The 19,162-nt window shown below is 41.8% G+C and overlaps 1 protein-coding gene across 1 annotated transcript in view; it reads left to right on the top strand.

The window, feature by feature from the left end:
• Positions 1-19,162, top strand: part of LOC149462378 (uncharacterized) — a 140,944-nt gene that overhangs the window by 116,987 nt on the left and 4,795 nt on the right. The window lies entirely within an intron of this gene.

Below are 19,162 nucleotides of genomic sequence, written 5' to 3'. Positions count from 1 at the left end.
CTGATTCTGATGCTCGGTTTGAACTTCAGCAAGTTGCCTTCATTGAGTTCCTGCCATGTGATTGGCTGATTAGCAATTTGTGTTACCAAGCAGTTGAACAGGTGTACCTAATAAAGTGGACGGTGAGTGTACTTTATTGTGTAACTAATTGGTTTGACTTATACATAATTTTGTTTTTATACTTCAATAAGTGTCATTTAATTTAAGCATTGTGATGTAAGTTCCTAACCTCACAACACTGAAACTTGTATTGCGTAAATATTGAACAGCAACAATTATTCAGTTGTGTTTCGAACTTGGTAAAGGGTGTTCAGATTTATATACCTGTGTAATGACTGAATGAAAAACCTGTTCATTTTCAGTTTATCCAGTAGGCAATACTCCTGTAAACTGGAGTTGGACATCTGTTGACCCGACCCTTTACTTTCATTATTATGGGATGCGAAAATTGATTACAAATGTCACATAAATACATGTCACTGAGTCACCTTTTTGGTGTTCATTTAAGACACCTGTCTCTTTTAGGGTATTTAGAAGGAATGCTCAGTCTTTTTACAAATATTGGAACAAATTACAAATGGTAGACATCTGTACTTGTGATAGATTGAACTCATATGTTGAACATATAAAAATTACATGGTAAATAAAGTCTTTGATGCTTTCAAAACTTCTTACAATATGGTCAGGGAGAATCATTTTTTTCCTTCAAGGGTTAAATTATTATTAATATTATTACTAGTATTATACAGGATTTATACAGTATAGCATAAACAGTTTGTGCTACTCTTTACAAAATTAATGCTTACTTTCTCTGTAAAGTTAAGTATGCAAAAAAGTGCAGGGCAACCATCAGTGTCTTTTGTTCCATTTCTGCTGTTTAGCCCCTTTCTTTTAAGGTCCATTTTCTATAGTATTTTCTACTTACAGTATATAACTACTGATACAAAAAAAAATTATCATTGATTTATGTATGTATAACTGAATGTTTAGTTGTGTTTATTATTACCTTAAATTCCAGTATTTATTTTTTGAAATACAGTTTATTAACTGTATTTCCTGTTAACTGTGTTAACCTTTCTTTACCCCTCTGCTCCACCCCAAAACTTATACATATCACCCTCACTTTTACCATCTCCCTACTAATGCTGTCATCACCTCCTGCTAATACTTTACTCACCTGCTGACCCAAACACCAGGATAGGAAGGCATGTGCACTCATATACATCCCACTCCCATCTTACTTTCCTTACCCTCCTTCTTCTCCTAACCTCTGGGGATATCTCCCCAAATCCTGGTCCTTTAGTATCTCACCCCCACAGCAGGAACCCTCCTTCCTCCAGGAATGGCCGCAATCCACTCAATTTAATCTCAATCCCCATGCTCCTAAAAACCACTCTGTGCACTCTGGAATGCCCGCACTGTCTGTAATACGCTCACCTTTGTCCATGACCTTTTTGTCTCCCACTCCCTTAACCTACTAGCAATTACAGAAACCTGGCTTCAAGCATCAGATTCTGCTTCTCCCGCAGCACTTTTCTATGGAGGCCTTCTCTGGACCCACTCACCCAGACCCTGTGGCCGGAAAGGAGGTAGAGTTGGTTTGGTTCTATCCCCACTGAGCACCTTTCAAGTCATCCCTAACCCTCCCTCTCTATCCTTCTCTTCTTTTGAGACTCACTGCATTCGGCTGTTTTCTTCTATGTTCTCTGAGGATTGCAGTGATCTACCGGCATCCTGGACCAGTGTTGCGCTTTCTTGATGACTTCTCTGCATGGCTACCGTGTTTTCTCTCCTCTGAAATACCTATCATTCTTGGAGATTTTAACATCACCATTAATGTGAACAACCCAGCTACATCCCAACTCTTCAACATAACCTCATCTTTTGCACTGGCACAATGTATACAGTCCTCCACTCACTCTGATGGGAATACATTAGACCTTGTTTTGTCCCATCATTGCACTTCCTACAACCTCACAAATACCCCCTTTCCTCTCTCTGATCACAATCTCATCACCTTCACAGTGTGCTCATCTTCAAACACTTATCCCTCCAAGCAGCAAACAATTACCCACAGAAACCTTCACAACTTAAACCCTTCTCTTTTCCACTCTGTAACTGATCACCTCTATGACAGAATCTCTCCCCTATCCTGCCCTGACCTGGCCAATGCTGTCTACAACAGTTCGCTTTCATCCACACTAGACTCACTTGCTCCTCTAACAACACAAAGTATCAGGCCCCGACCGTTACAACCGTGGCAGACTGATGACACCAAAAATCTTAAGCGACATAGTCATGCACTGGAGCGATTGTGGTGTAAAACCAAATCTCAGCAAGCATTCTCCCTATATAAATCTGCTTTTTTAACACACAATTCCTCTCTCCATGCTGCCAAACAAGCCTACTTTGTCACTCTTATTATTACCTTGTCATCCAGTCCTTGTTGTCTCTTCTCTACTTTTAACTCTCTACTTTCTTTACCTCCACCTAGTAACTCACTTACTATTTATGAAATTGCAAATCTTTTCAAAAACCAGATTGATGCAATTCGGAGGGGCATCTCCACTAAGTAGACATCTATCCCACTCAGCATACCTTATACTAAATCTCCTTCAACACTTTCTTCTTTTGACCTTGCTTCTACTGAAGAGGTCACTAAAGTTTTCTCAGAAGCCCGTCTCACCAAGTGCCCCCTGGATCCTGTCCCCTCTCAACTATTACAGTCACCCTCTTCTTCTGCCCTATGCTCCCTCACTCACATCTTCAATATCTCCCTCTCTAATGGTGCCTTCCTCACCCCTCCAAAGCATGCACAAATTACTCCCATACTTAAAAAGCCCTCGCTGGACCCCACCAACCTGAACAACTTAAGACCCATCTCCCTGCTCCTGTTTACCTCAACTCTTAGAACGCTTAGTCCACAATCGGCCAAGCTCCTACCTCACTGACAACAACCTTCTTGACCCTTTACACTCTGGCTTTCACTCACTACACTCCACTGAAACTTCCCTACTAAAACTTACAAATGATTTACTAACTGCTAAAACCAATGGCCATTACTCCATACTCTTACTACTTGACCTCTCTGCGGCTTTTGATACTGTTGACTATCCTCTCCTCCTCCACTCTCTTGGCCTCCAAGACCCTGCTCTCTCCTGGTTCTCCTCCTACCTATCACAGCGGTCCTTCAGCGTTACCTATAACTTTGTCTCCTCCTCCCCACTTCCTCTTTCTGTAGGGGTCCCTCAAGGTTCTGTCCTTGGACCCCTTTTCTTCTCCATCTACACCTCCTCCTTTGGTTGCTTGATAAACTCCCATGGCTTTAAGTACCATCTTATCTTGGTCCTACCCTTCCTCAGGACTTGTGCTGCTCCATGTGCTGGCATCCATCTTAGGTCTGCAAAGCATTGTGGGATCCTTTATGCTTTCAGCCCTCTGCAGCTCCACCCAAGAGGTGGCGGCTTATCACATTTAAGTCTGCTGTTTGCAGCTGTCCATTGCATTCGTGTCCTGTCTGTTGCACAGCAGCAAGCTCCTGTTCAGTTAACTCTTTGCTCTCCTGGATACCGACTCGGCTTTGGCTAAGACTCCTCCTGGCTTCTGACCCCGGCTCTGGCGATCATTCTTCCTGGCTTCTGACCTCGGCTCTGGCGACCATTTATTCCTGGCTTCTGACCCCGGCTCTGGTGACCATTCTTCCTGGCTTCTGACCCCGGCTTGGCTACGATTCCTGCTGGTTCTTGACTTGATTATCCTGGAAGACGACCTCAGCAGGAGAACTTCTGTCCTACCATGTCATCCACTGTTGCTGTTGGACTTGCATAGACTCTTGCCTTGTTTCTGTGTAAATAAACCTACCTTTAATTGCACCTCCTTATGTGTCTGGCTCCTCGCTCCCTGACACATCTCTATGCTGATGATACACAAATCTATCTTTGTACTCCTCACCTCAACCCTTCAATCTCCTCTCGCATTACTAACCTACTAAGTGACATATCAGAATTAATGTCACTCCACTTCCACAAACGAAATCTTTTGAAAACAGAGCTCATACTGCATCTATCTGATAATGTCGGTCTCAGTTTGGCTGTTCCGTTTTCTGGAGAACCACTTTAAAGATTATGCAAATCCTGTAAACCAGAAATACTACCCTTGCATGATACAACGTGGCAAACTGTACAAGGGAACTCTGCAAGGGAGGACAGTAATTTTACAGGCTTGAAATGACTAAATTTCAACAATACAACAGTATAATATGTCATTAAAACGTGTAAAAGCAGCTCCTGAGTGAAAGTAAAAATCCTTGCTATTGCTACCCAGGAAAATGATTCCCAAATTAAAGTTAGAAAGTTAATTTTTTTGTACCAAATCTAGATAAAGGTCCCTCATTCCTGCTCCAGACTTCAGAATATGGGTGCATATGCTGTATAGAAAAGCTGAATCTGGCTTACACTTGAGGGTTCAATTAGGTTAACCGTCTATGCATTTCGCAGACCAACCCACTTAATTAGGACCTTTCAAGCCTAAAGGATGTTTTGGACAATGAGTTTTCTACTGTAAGGTAGACAGAAATAATATTTCCAAATCCCATAGACATACCAACACACACTCACCGGCCACTTTATTAGGTAAACCTTGCTGTTGTCAAGAAAATATCCCCCACACCATTACACCACCACCAGCCTGAACTGCTGATACAAGAGAGAATGGATATTTGCTTTCATGTTGGTTATGCCAAATTCTGACCCTACCATCTGAATGTCGCAGCAACCAGTCTTCCTATTCTCCTCTGACCTCTGACCTCTGACATCAACAAGGCATTTTTGTCCACACAACTGCTGCTCACTGGATATTTTCTCTTTTTCGAACCATTCTCTGTAAACCCTAGAGATAATTGTGCGTGAAAATCCCAGCACATCAGCAGTTTTTGAAATACTCAGACCAGCCCACCTGGCACCAACAACCATGCCACATTCAAAGTCACTTAAATTCCCTTTCTTCCCCATTCCATTGCTTAGTTTGAACAGCAAGTCGTCTTCACCACATCTACATGCCTAAATGCATTGAGTTGCTGCCATGTGACTGGCTGATTAGCAATTTGTGCTACCAAGCAATTGAACAGGTGTACCTAATAAAGTGGCCGGTGAGTGTATGTGAACATTCAGTAACATCATCTAAGAGTATACAGTACATATAAACATCTGTCCATAACAGAAAAGCACACAAAAAAATTATATTTGATGATAGGGTAATATATTGTTTATTTTTATTTCTAGATGCTATATTTGGGCCATTATGATATAAATACTGTATATCTATTCCGTGCTCCCTTCTTTTGACACTTTTGATATTTCATTGTATTTATTTAATATTTATTTGGGCAAGCTCATGCATAAAGTTTACATTTTATCTGACAATTGCTATTTGGGTTTTTTAGTTTCTGTGGCGCATTTGAGGGTCTCCATGGGCCAGGGGCTAGTAGAGGGTAGAGGGTTACTTATTGCTTCCCGCCCTTGGATTATGCTCTATGGAGGGCTAGTTGTAAACGGACTCCTCTGTCCATTTACACCCGGTTATCTCCAATCTGATCTGCTTAAATGGAAGAAGACGGATCCCCTGGATCAGACCCAGAGGTAGGCAGGTGTAAACAGACACAAATCTGTATACACTCACCTGTCCATTGGGATGAATGAAACATCTGATGAGGTCTGCCTGAAAAACTGAAAGGTGTACCTGATCGGATGTCCTGTCAGAAAGGGGCCTCAAGCTGGGATTCTACTTTATTCTTTCTGTGGTATTACTTTTTCAAACATCCCTACCCATTGGTTGGCAGTGGTGGTGCTAATTAACCCCTTAATTTTGCATTAGTGGCCACCTACAGTGTTTATTAACCCTTTCATGCTGCAACATAAAGGGGTTAATTAACACTGATGCCACTAATGCAGCACAAAGGGGTTTGTTACCTGCCACAGATCACTAATGCATCAGTGACCAGTGGCAGTGCATTAAACCCCTAATGCTGCCTCTCCCCCAAAGAGTTAACCACTCCAGCCAGTTCAATGGAAAAGCCTTATTACTAACTGTGTAATGCAACATTACACTGTCATCGTCTCAACAAATAAATAGGTAGGACAATCTGCAATCCTAGTCCCTGCTTAAGTTGTTGCTCACCTGCATACACATTCCCTGCATCACCACTATCCTCTCCTCTTCTCCAATCCCACCTCCTGGCCTCTGAATGATGCCAGGGTGGGACTAGAAAGCATCTATCAGACGGAGATCACTCCACCTGACAGAGACGTGAATGTGTTCCTTCTAGCTAGTGCCAGGTGCTGGAGCGCACTCTGCACACTGTTGCAGCTCTGCAAATGTTATTCGATGCAGTTGATCAGTGTACCACTACACACTCAGTCACCCACAGTATACCCATAGCACATGGGAAACCGCTGGTCTGTACTTGTATAAATGTGAGTGTTCATTTTTTGGCGTTTTTTCATGTTAACAAATAAACAACATTACACTATGGAGGTCTCTTTTGTCTATCCCTCTATGGCCCTGGTATTCATCATATACTTCTGAGCTTTACCACACTGACCATTTTTAAAGAGGAATACCTTTTCTGTCAGTGGAGTCTTAGTGGAGCCAGTGGAGCCAGGTGTTTGAGATCCCTCATGGTGTGGAACATCTGTTAACCAAATGAGCTGTGGCCCCTAGGGGTCAAGATAAGGAGGTGAGGAGGCACTATAGCCACTTAAGGATAGATACACTAGAGTGTCACAAGAGCACGTATCAAGATGGAGTGGAGAAGTGAAGCACCTTATTTGTATTTTTGCACACCAATATTGTTTGCACACATTGGTTTGCACTTTACTGTGGACTGCATCTTTGTGTATTTTATTTATTGCTGTGTATCTTGAGCACTAGTCACTTTATTTTGTATTATATTTAGTGACACATCACTTGTTTATCTTTTATCTTGGTCTGGTTATCTGTTTGATTGGCATATCAGATATATTATTTGATTAGTAGTTTTTCACATTATCACCAGTGTGGATTAATTAGCACTTTATCACTGTGATATCATATTCATTTACCATCTTTATATTATCATTCATCATTTCTATATTGCACTTGTTTATTATCACGATTTACTTTATTCATGTTTATGAATTTTATATATTTTTATTTGTATAGTGTTCCACCCATTCATTTTATATATATGTTTAATTTTCTGCGGTTTAGGGACCTTAGTCTGGTCAGCCTTTTGAGTGCCACGTCATATATTTACATTTGACCAGCAGATTTTGCACAATATCACTAGTGTGGTATTACTAGTACTTTAGCACTGTGATATTTATTTATTCTATATTTCTTTATTGCGCTTTTATATTATCACAGTTTTACATTTGATTCATGGTTTGTTTATGAGTGTTCATATGCATAGTGCTTCACCATTTTTATATTTTTTTTTGTATGATATTTTTCCTGTGGTATAGGGAATAGGTGGTAGCAGCTTGAACAGGCATTTTTTAATTGCATTTGTGGAGCGCAGGGGGATTTTCCATTTTTATGTACTACTACTGGTGGTTGAAGCAGGATTTTAGCTGGCACTTCACCTGCGAGGCTGCGCCCCCCTATCTCAAGCAAACTGTTGCGCCTGGGACTTCTGCTCCTTCCCCCCTCCCCCTTGTCCCGGCCCTGTTTAACAGAATTGTTTGTTGGTTTGTAATTTTATTATGGAGGCATAATCAAAGTCCCAATTCTAAGTTCCTGTATGTACAGTATATGGGTTGTGAATACCCCAATTATACTTAGCTGTCAGATTAGAAAATAAAGTATATTTCCTCCTCCCGGTGCACAATGCTGAAAATGCTCAGCAGGCAGCTTAATTGACAAATCATCTTGAGCAGGCAAAATGCTACATCTACAGTCTCATCTCTTAATATTGAAAATAGTTAGACTGCAGAAGACAAATAATGGAGGTTACAGTCCATTTAGCACCCAGCCCCCTTGGCATGTGTGTGTACCTGGTATGTTCCTCTTCCAGCCCCTCTCATTCTGTCCTCCTATGCATAAAGACAGTAGGATGTCAACTTCAGATGATTGTAGAGGAAAAGCTTTGCCCTAAATCCAAAACAAAATTGCAAACCATGTCAAAGTGATTTAGACATATCATGGACACTAGATATACAACTTTCCCATAGAAATCTATCTTTATAGTAGTACCACTATAACACTAATGTAACAACTTATAGATATAATATCAAATGTCCTTCCAAGTGTACCATGGATTATTGGTCTGTGAACTCCTTCCATAAATTGCTGGGACATATATCAGAGAGCTAAATACTTCCCTGTTCTCTTATGTGCCCAATGAACAAATTTCTGGTAGTTAATCTTAAAGTAGCATCAAAGTCTCATTTATTATTTTCTTCTAGCTCCATTTTAGTAGGTGCACTTACAATGTACTTTTCTCTAATTTGGACACAAACACAATCTTTAGCAGTTGTGAAGATCTTCGTGCTGCAAAAGTGTGAGTGCCACTTCCCTGAACTTCTAGTTGGGAAGCGTCCACTGTGGGAGGTCATCAGCATCTCTTTTTTATTGCACATGTGGTTTAGAAAAGATTCCTTCTCTGCTGCCAGAACTGTGTGCACATGGAGCACTTGTGCATCAAAATTTCACCTCAAATTGGAGCGTATATGTAAGGGTGGCTATCCTGAGCCTTCAGGGAAACCTTGCAAGGCAGAGTAACATTCCTAAAGATCAGAGGTGATCTCTCCAAGTTTTCCAAGAGATCATTTGACTGAAAGAAAGGCTGGAATCAGATTTCAGAAAACAGCTATTACAATAATTATTAGTGTTTCCGGATTGAATAACTCTTTAAGGATTTTAAGTGTTAAACTATATTCATTTTCCATTATATATACCTTTTTATATCAATATTTACCTTTTTGCATAAGTCACCTAATAATTTCCATTTTATAATCTCTTAATTTTTGTGGTTTTTTACTGGAAGTTCACATATTTTTACTAGCAAACCCTGAAGGTCATATTGGTCTCAGCACGGATAAGTAGCAGGATCACTAGATAAAAACAGAGCACAGTAGAGGATAGTCCAGACACACAGGGGCCACAGACAAGGGCATGACAAGGAGCAAGGAGCAAAGATCAATTTGATGCAGTAAAGATTAAATCTAAACTTTAAGAGCAGCAGTCACAGGTCAATAATCCGGGCCAGGGTCAAGTAGCAAGGGCACAGGGCAACAATATGGTCAGTCAAAGGTGTCAGAAGACTCTAGGCTTCCAATAGTTCTGGCCTGATGGCTGTGTTGGTTCGGCAGAGGAGTTCATGCAGGCTAGCCAGCATAGTGGGGGGCTGGCGCCACACTTTGAGATGGGGTACGCTGAATCCTGAGAGATGTGGGTGCCCTGGCTGCAATCTCAAATTCCCCAGTCAGGAAGGAGACACAGCATGGGTAACACAGGGTAAGAGGCTCCTAGGATCTTGGGGGGCGATAATCCCAAGGATGTGGCTGCAGTGCAGGGGCTGCACAGGCTGCAAGGCAGTATAAGGCACAACAGCTACTAGACCCTGCTCAGGTATTTACACCTATGCTGGGGTGTGATCTTGTAGTCACAGCAATTAAGTCACATCCATTTCCAGTTCAGCCACATGTAAGGACACATGTCACATGCATGATGGCCACTGCTGAGCACGCGAACAGGTGAGCACCATGCCTGTTAAAACTGAGTTGCACCAGGGAGGCAGTTTGCAATCTCTATGTGATAATCTCACATGCAAGCTGCAGTAGAAGGTCAGACTGTCTGACACCCTTCACATAGGTGGTGTGGCGTGTTCTGTCTCTGGGCACTGGGCGATCAGGATGGTGGCTTGCTGGGCACTTTGGGGAGCACAAAGGGATCTGTAGTTCTGGGTCAGGGAGACCAAGGGACAAGTAATATCTGGGTTTGCAAACACTTTGGTAAACACAAAGTTGATTTTTATCCTTTGTGGCATTGTGAGGAATGTGTTTAAGGGCCAGTTCACACTACATGCATTTCAGTGTGCTTTTTTGTCTGCATCCAAAACGCACAGAAAGTAGATTATATGGTTGTCAATGTCATAGTTCACATCAGTGCTTGCAGTTCCAGTGCATTCCAGTTGCAGAAAAAAAAGTGGAACAGGCTGCATTTTTCCTGCACAGAACTGTACTGGAATGCAGTAAAAAGGATCAGAAACGCACTGGAACGCACATGTCCCTATTTAAATTGAGAAAAAAGAGAGGGGAAAAAAAGAGCTAGAAAGCATAAAAAACACACCGGAATACATCAAAAATGCACTGGAATGTGCCAAAAAACGTGTCAAAAATGCACAAGCAGAAATACATCCGGAACGCATCTGGACTGTGTTTCTATAGTGTGAACCGGCCCTAAATGAAAGTTTCTTTGCCTGAAGTTCAACTTTAACTGATGTGTGTACCCTGCTTTCCAGCCTGAAAGAAATTCATTATTAGAGGACCTAAAACACCCTAGATTTATGTTTTAAGGTATTTTGACTATTTTTATTGATAGTTACAGTGCCTTTTGTTCCTGCTGAGTAGAGGAAAGTTTTGGGAGAGTCCATATAGGGAAACTGAGCATGCACAGGGTTGTTTGAGGTGACAAAACTAGGTTTTATGCTGGAATACACATAGAAAAGGATACAGGAAATATAAGGGGGATATAAGATTTATTTCCTATTGGGCTATGTCTAAATAATATTTTTTTCATGTTATTAAAGCTTCTATTTTTTACAGAAGATCACTGTCTATCCAGGGAATTAGAATGTGAGACCCAGGTACTATTAAAGTATTGTTCACGTGGCTGGTGAGTGTAAGGTTTTGCTAGCAACTAACGGTACTGATAGACACAAAAGCATAGTCACTGTAGTCAGTAGTTCAAAAGAGAAGTATGGTATTTCTTTTCTTTTTTTTTTAAATCATAGGTACCTAGGTGGATGCAGCATTGGTGTGATGCTGCATCTGTCCCCCGACGGCTCTAAGGGTGAGAACTCAATGGTTACATGATCGCTGAGTTCTCACAGCCGCATTGAGCAGAGTGTGGTGACCAGGGGCGGACTGACAACTCATGGGGCCCCCGGGCAATAGGGGATCATGGGGCCCCTGTGTCCTTGGCCAAACTCAAAAAAGCCTGTGAAAAAGGTACCAGGGGCATCTCATGGGACCCCCTACTGATCCTGGGCCCTCGGGCAGTGCCTGAGTTTCCAAATGGTCAGTCCGCCCCTGGTGGTGACTGTCAGTCATACGTAGCTCTCTGCTCTGCCCCCCCTGCGCTCACTGGATCGCTGGACTCTGGAGGGGGAGGGAGCGGCTGGCTCAGGCTCTCAGCAGATCACCGAGAGGCTGAGCCCGGTGTCACTCCAGACTCTGGGGTGGATCCCAACTTTAAAATTGGGATCCTTCCCCAAGCCAGGACCAGCTGAGTGACGTCAGTCGACAGTGGGCTTCAGCTGAAAACAGGTCACAGGAGTGCAGAACGAACTGCACAACTGTGATCCACAGGAGAAGTACAGACAAAATAGATTTTTCTATACTTCTTCTATAAGTCTGTGTGCTCATGTTGAATGGTACTTGTAGCCGAAAAAACTTCACTGATTACTGATTCTACTGCCACTGTTTGGCTCATACACCCTCTTAAAGGTTTTAGGGCCCCGTTTTAGCCCTCGGTGCTTTCAGTCTGCACTTAAAATCTATGGTTTAGTTCTCAATGGCACTGCAGATACAATAGTTTGGACGAGGTGTAGTTTCACTTTTCTGCACATCTTTGGATGGGACTGTTTATGGACTTTTTTCATTTCAATTCAACTTTTTCACTTTAGTTTATTGTATTATGTTTAATGTACATTTTTGCTCTTCGTTTTTTTTTAGCCAAACATTTTATCTCTTCCTAAAGTGAATGGAAAATCCTGTACCAGTGCTTTGAGGACCAAGGGACGTATTTGTCCCATGTTTTTAATTGCCTGTATCATCTGATTAAGAACTTAAAATACTTTTTTTTTTTTTTTGGTTTGAGTCAAAATATTAGTTCTTATCAACAAATGGATCTAGCTTTTTGCCAATTATTTCAATAAATGGCTTAGTTACAGCAACTGAAGTGTACGAACTTTAAAAACAAAAAATTGATTCTTTTGGCGTTCCGTAATCTTATGGTCCTCAAAGGGTTAACCTGTACTATCATTTAAAGCACCTTGCCAGCTCTGTCCCAAGAGGTAGTGCTTCCTTGGTTAGAAAAGAGTTCAATGAGGACTGTAAGTGAATGTTTGGGCACTTTCACACAGGCATTGAAAATAGGCGTTTTTTTTTTATCGCTTCCCGAACGCCTCAGTGCCACTCAGAATTGTTAAAAGGGAGCAGCTGGAAGTTAGCTTTGCTTAGTGTTGTGGTGAGGCAAAAATAACGCTGCTTGCAGAGTTTGGCAGGCATTGATGCTTTGTAACTGCCTCCATTCACTTCTATTGAATTGCACCACAAGCACGCTCTAATGCACTGTAAATCTGCCTATGGTGTTCAAAATGCGGTTGTAAAGCATCAAAAGTTATCATTTCCCATTTTAGCCTTGAAAAAAAAAAAACAACACATTTAAGAGAGTGTTTGAGGAGTGTTGCTTGATGCAACATGAATGTCTGTACAACACATCCAAAAAGCTCATTAGGCCTGGGTTCACACTTGTGCGGTGTGGCATATCGCATGTGATTTGCAGAGGAACCCCACCGCATTCCTGTGCAAATCACATGCTAATTCTGTGAAGTGCGATTTGAGCCATACATTTTGTATGGCTCAAATCACACCACATCCACACCAAAAAGGTGCAGAACCCTTTTCTTGGTCCGCACTAGAATTGGATTGCATGGGTATTCACACCTATGCAATCTGATTCTGTACATCGCACCACGTTTTGCAGACCGTTTTCAGGGTGATGTTAACTTAACATACACACCCGCAGCGGTTCGCATGAACGGGGTGCGATTGTGATGCGGTGCAGAATTCGCACAGAAACCGCTGCAAATTCTGCACCACATCAGTGTGAACCAGGGCTAACAGTATAGGTGTGAAAATAGCCTAGTATTTACTACTGGAGTATGTTCTGCCACTCATTAGATGAAGAAGCTGCTTGGATGAACAGCAAGCTGTCTTCAACATTACAGAATAAGTCCAGTTGTAAGTGACACAATGGGGTTTATTTACTAAAGCTGGAGAGTCCAAAATCAGACTCCCTTCTGCATAGAAACCAATCAGCTTCTAACCTCAGCTTGTTCAATGAAGCTTTTGCAATGAAACCTGGAAGCTGATTGGTTTCTATGCAGAAGTGAGTCTGATTTTGCACTCTCCAGCTTTAGTAAATAAACCCCAATACTTCTAGTTATACTTGGGTAGGTGGGAACCTTTACAGACATAGAGAAGTGTGTTATTCAGAGAAAAGCCCACTGTAAAATCCTGAATTATTAATTCACGTTATGCAGGTGCCTTATTAGGTCTTTATATCCCTCTTCTAACTATCATACTGTCAAAAAAGATGAAAGGGAAGGAGCAGAGTGATGGTAGACTGAAGTTTCCTCAGCTGTACTAAATGACAACTACATTACAGTAGCTGTAGGCATTCATATGTCCAGTGATTCCAACATGTAAAACTCTGTACAGACAGAGTTGTATGCATGGAGGAAATGTCCTCTGCGCCATGTGAACCACTAGATTGGCACCCTTTTTTGTTCTGCTGTATGTAATAAAGAGGGATATGTCCTGTGAAAGTACTATTAAATCCCCAGAGTTTTTGTTTTAAGTGGAACTACACTGTATCTGAGCACCACAAACCAAATATGCTATATAATTAATTTTTAATATTTTTTAATATTTAAAACAAACTCCTCTACCCATCCATGTCTCCATGCTTTATTTTGCTGAGAAATCATTTTGAAAAACACCTCCTGGCATGTGGCCATCTTGAGTATGATGTTGTAGCATGCAAACTCCACGTAGGTAGTGCTGTGGTTGGGATTCAAACTGGTGATCCAAGGTGGAAGTGCTAACCACTTAGCCACTGTTTTCTATCTTCTGTATAACTATATTTGCCTTAATCTGTTTGATAATTTTTTTATGTATATTGCATGATGTTTATCTTCACATAGTTAAAGGCAGATGCCAACATAATATAAATATTATTCTTAAAGGAGAAGTACAGCCACAGCTCATTTGACTGTACTTCTGTGGATCACAGGAGTGCAGTTTGTTCTCCACTCCTGTGAGCTGTTTTTATCTGACACTGGACTATAGTGCGCTGTTGGCTGGCATCACTCAGCCGGTCCAGGCTGGGGACTTTAAAGTCGGGATCCACCCTGATATCTGGACTGGAACCTGGCTCAGGCTCTCTGCTAGTCGCTCCTGCCCCCTCTACACCCCGGGGAGAGCAGACAGCGGTGACTGACAGTCACTGTTCTCTTCTCAGAGTGGCAAAGAGAACTGAACGATCAGCGGTGTCTAATTGCTCAGTTCTCAGGATTTTGATTGGAATTCCACTTTAAGCTGATTTAGGAAACACAGTCTGGCTCTTGAGTGTTTCTTTACATTTTATACTATGATTCTTATTCTATACCCACCAAGGTCTCATTCCCATGGATGTCCAGGGTGGTACACTACCCAGATAATCATGTTTCTGCAGTGGATACAGACAGGTGTTTGCTATGATGCACTGACAGGGGACCTGTACACATCAATGACAGACTGCCACTGTCCACAGCCACTGACATGTAATTGCACAAGGAACAATTTTATGGGGTTAGTGACAGCTGAGTGGTCCTGTACACAGACTGTTTGCATCCAGCTCATTGGTCCCCAACTGTAGGTAATCACTCCATATGGTTATATCCTATAACCAGCTGCAGAACCTGTCATTGATTTGTACAGGCTGAACAGTACAACTGATTGCAAACCCATGACTGTACCTGCTGCAGGAATACGCTGACCTAGGTGGTGTACAGCCCCAGATGGCCATAGGAATGAGCCCTAACTCTCTGCGGTTACTTGGATCTATATATTCTGAATGCCTCTGGATCTGAGACTGTGAAAGTGCTGGCAATAGAGTTCTAAGGTTTAAATATTACCTTATTTGTGACTCCTACAACGGTGCTCATTCGCAGCATTAGTGGGAGGTTGCACAGCACAGCTTAGTGAAACAAGAGGCTATAGTTTTCTCCAAGGATAGAAGGTGGTTGTAAGTGTTTAAATACTGTAAGGCCCCTTTCACAATGCTGTGGATTGGCTGTAGCGTGGGTGTACCAGTGGTTTTCATGTGTGTTTTTGGTGCATTTTCTGAAAATGCACCAAAGATGCAGCATGTACCAAAACAAGGGAGATAATAGGATGTCTATTAGAAACCGTGGGTACACCCGCTCTGCAATTTGGCTACAGAGTGTCAGTGTGAAAGTGGCCTAAAGAAACACCTGGAAATTGTTAGTCAATGTCCACAACTTTCAAACCACCAGAAAATGCAAGTGCAATCAAAGTCGGAAACTAAGCAATCTACCACCTAGAATTCGGTTGATTGTGAAGGCATGGCTGGGCAATAAATTGATAGATTCAGTACAGTTTTTGATTGATCAAAAATGGAAAAAAACTACAGCAATGTCTTTGAAAGTGATAAGACTTGATTGGGCAAATTTCAATTTCATGTTCTTGTAGCTGATCAAACCATACTTTTATGAGTTTGATTGGTTTGTGGTTTTGACAAAACAAGCAATTGAAAGTCCAATCACTCTATTAAATTGTCATGTGTATGGCTAGTTTTATAAGCAAAATAGATTGTTAAACTTGTAGTTTGCTTCAGCTTAAAAAAATACATAAATAAATAAAAAGCAAATCACTGATACTTGGGACCCCAGCAAAAAAAGTTGAGCACTGCTATCATGAAGTATGTAGGTACAATGATGTCATATAAGAGAAAACAGAGAGCATTTAGTGCAATTCATTTTTGTAAGAAATGAATAGGATATAAAACATGCAGACACAGCTGGGCTTGTATGGTCGAGCCCATGCAGTATATATAGCCTAAAGGGATAGTGAAAATATATTCAGTATAATATATGACTATACTTTGCTTAGCCGGCAAGCCTTGGGCTCGAACTTGCTTGAGAAATCTTGTTCTTTTTTTTCTCTGTTTGAAGCCTCGGGTGGTTCATTGTGGTCAGCTTAGAAATTCAATCACAATGTACTTACAGAAATGACTTCATATATTTGAAAGAAGTGTGTATATGCAGAGCTTCACTGCATACTGTACATACATTGCATTATTGCCTTAAAATTTTCATCCTTAAGGTAGTATATATTTATCATGTTTCTGTTCATATAATGCAATTTTCGTAAAGAGTAATGTTGGTAACAATTCCAGCACTGTATGTAACAAACTATATTTTATTCCATTAGTTGCAAATGCTAACCCCGTCTGTTCACACAGTAAACTACTGCAGGTGCTCTGTGATTGGAATGAGTTTTTAAACATGGGTGGTGTAGTTGTTCATCATTTAAAGTATAGATTTCATATATGCCTTTAAGTAGAAAAGCTTTCCCTTGGTGACAGATTCACTTTATTTGTGCATAGTTGCTGCAGAAGTTCTTACAGTTTTCTTCTGGGCATAGCTCCTGTACACCAATCCACCACTTTTCCTTTTGTTGGTGATCTGCTGGTATGAGAATCTGTGCTTGTCATGCTGTAAGTATTGCTAAATACATCTACTGCAGTCTGCTTGCAGTTCCTGTCATACAGAGGATGCAGAAACTTTCATACTCCAAACATAGATTTAAAGGCTAAGTCCATCTTTCTGACTGTGTTTTACTTTATACCTATATTTAAAGCGGGGCCCCACCCAAAGGGGGAAGTTCTGCTTTGAGGCTTAGTCTCCGCTCTCCCTTAAGGATTGACACCTTTGGGGAACGGGGGGGTGGGGGGGGTACCCGAATTTGACAGGTACCCTCTCCCATTTCTGCTGCGATCAGAAGCAGAAGTTGTCCCCTCCACGTAGTATTCTGGAACACATGACAGTTCCCAGAAGACTATTCAGAAAGCGCAGCACTACTGGCACATGTGCAGTGGGCACCCAGCTGTGACAGCTTGCGGCTTGCCCACACTGAAGATGTTGGCGCTGGGGACACAGGACAGCCGGTGAACCTGGCTGGTGTGAAGATACTGCAGGATAGAGGGACAGGTGAGTGTTTGTTTTTGTAGCTGCTGACTTTTATTATTTTTTTTTTACTTTGACTGGACCTCTCATTTAAGGTATAACAAAAAAACATGGTCACAGTTTATACACCCCCTCTTACTGAATCTTGGGTTTTTTAGAGTGCCCATGTTTTTTTTTTAATTTAAATTTGGAATGGCGGTGTGTGACATCATTCATTCACAGGTTATGTGATTGAGAAAAATCACATCTGTCACCACAGACAAGTGTAGTCAAATCACCGCATTTGAAGTCCATTGATACTTCCTCCAGACCCGTGACCAGAGGGCTGCAAGAACAGTGACCTGAGCATTGCAACCCCATTCTATTGATCAAGGTTGTAATGCTTTGCAAGCTGCAATGCAAACAAATAATAAATGCACTTTTTGTGGGAGTATTTATTTATTTATTTTTTAAGGTGTAATTAACCTTTAAGGAAGTACAACTCTGGTGACTTTGTGTTGTGTCCTCTGGTTTCTCGCTGCAGTGCTCACAGAAGTCCAGGCAACTATATAAAACGCCATTTAACTCAGTTATGGATTCACTGGGTATCATTGTATTAATTTAGTAGGATTTTTACATACAGTTAGCAAGCATACCTACATACATCCTCACATTAGCTTTCTGAAATTCCTTGTACAGCAGCACATTGTAGCACCCTCCTAGTTGATGGAGCTAGCTAATTATTTTTTTTAGATAAAAGGCTGAATAGCAGCCTGTGGGATAGTCAGAGGGGTCAAATTAAGGTCAGGGCTGAGAGGCTCTGCAGATCAGCTTACTGGTGCCTCCCCCTGATCTAGAGACTTGGAGAAGACTCTAGAACTCAGTGGGTGGGGGTGGGGGTGGGGAGGGGCTGGTCTGCATACTTAGAGAATACTGACCATTCCCCAGGCAGGAAATGCTTGGCATGGGGTTGGGATAGCCTTTAAGTAGCAGGAGAGTTCAGGTGGAAGATGGAGTGGGAGGAAGAGATGCATGAACCTGGGAGGAGGCCCAGTGGGAGGTGGCCTATCTACAGGTGGGAAGATGGAAAGGAGGACCACTCAGACCTCATCTGCCCCCAGTGTGAGGACCACCTGTGGAGCCATGGAAAGAGCAAGCCCATCGGAAGGCTTGAAAGCAGCTACCGACCCACCAGCTCCCAGGAAAAGGACTGAGTGAGTAAATGTGCACCTCCTGTACTAGACAAGGGGAAAGAGCATTTGGGTGGGAAACCTGACTCGCTTTATACCCGGGACTATGCATTTTACAGTAGCAGCCACTGGATCCCCTTTGCTCAGGGATTCCACCAAATTGCTGGATAGAAGAGGATTTGTCAGGGATCTGAGGTTGTACGAGAGCTGGAGAGCTCTCCTAGAAGATGAAACCCTTCTTTGTGGACTTGTACATAGTTGTTAGGACGTTGTCCTCAGTTTGCAGTTCCTTGGGCAACCCATGCATCCCTCAACCCTTTCCATGTTTACTACCCCTCATATAACTTACAAAAAAAACAAGTTCAAGGACTGTTTACTGTCTCTGAAGTGCAAACATGAAAGAAAATCCATGTTGTCTGGATATGCGGGACTATAGGGGGACCCAAAATCTTCAGCGATTCCTAACTAGTGTCCAAAAAGTGCAATGACCTCATCATTGTGCTGCTACTACGTCACAGTTCAGTAACAGATTGGGGAATTTCATTAAAAGCTTCATTCATATGCAAAAGTGATGGCATAAAAACACCAGTGAATATTTTACCATTATATACAGTGCATCCAGAAAGTATTCACAGCGCTTAACTTTTGCCACATTTTGGTATGTTACAGCCTTATTCCAAAATGCATTAAACTCATTTGTTTCCTCAACATTCTACAAACAATACCCCATAATGACAATGTGAAAGAAGTTTGTTTTGAA

Source organism: Staurois parvus, unplaced genomic scaffold, assembly GCF_062004578.1.
Source record: "Staurois parvus isolate SC_StPar_1 unplaced genomic scaffold, SC_StPar_1.0 ptg000175l, whole genome shotgun sequence".
Lineage (NCBI taxonomy): Eukaryota > Metazoa > Chordata > Amphibia > Anura > Ranidae > Staurois > Staurois parvus.
The sequence above is the reverse complement of the archived record's forward strand: the minus strand, read 5'-3'. Positions and strand labels throughout refer to the sequence as shown.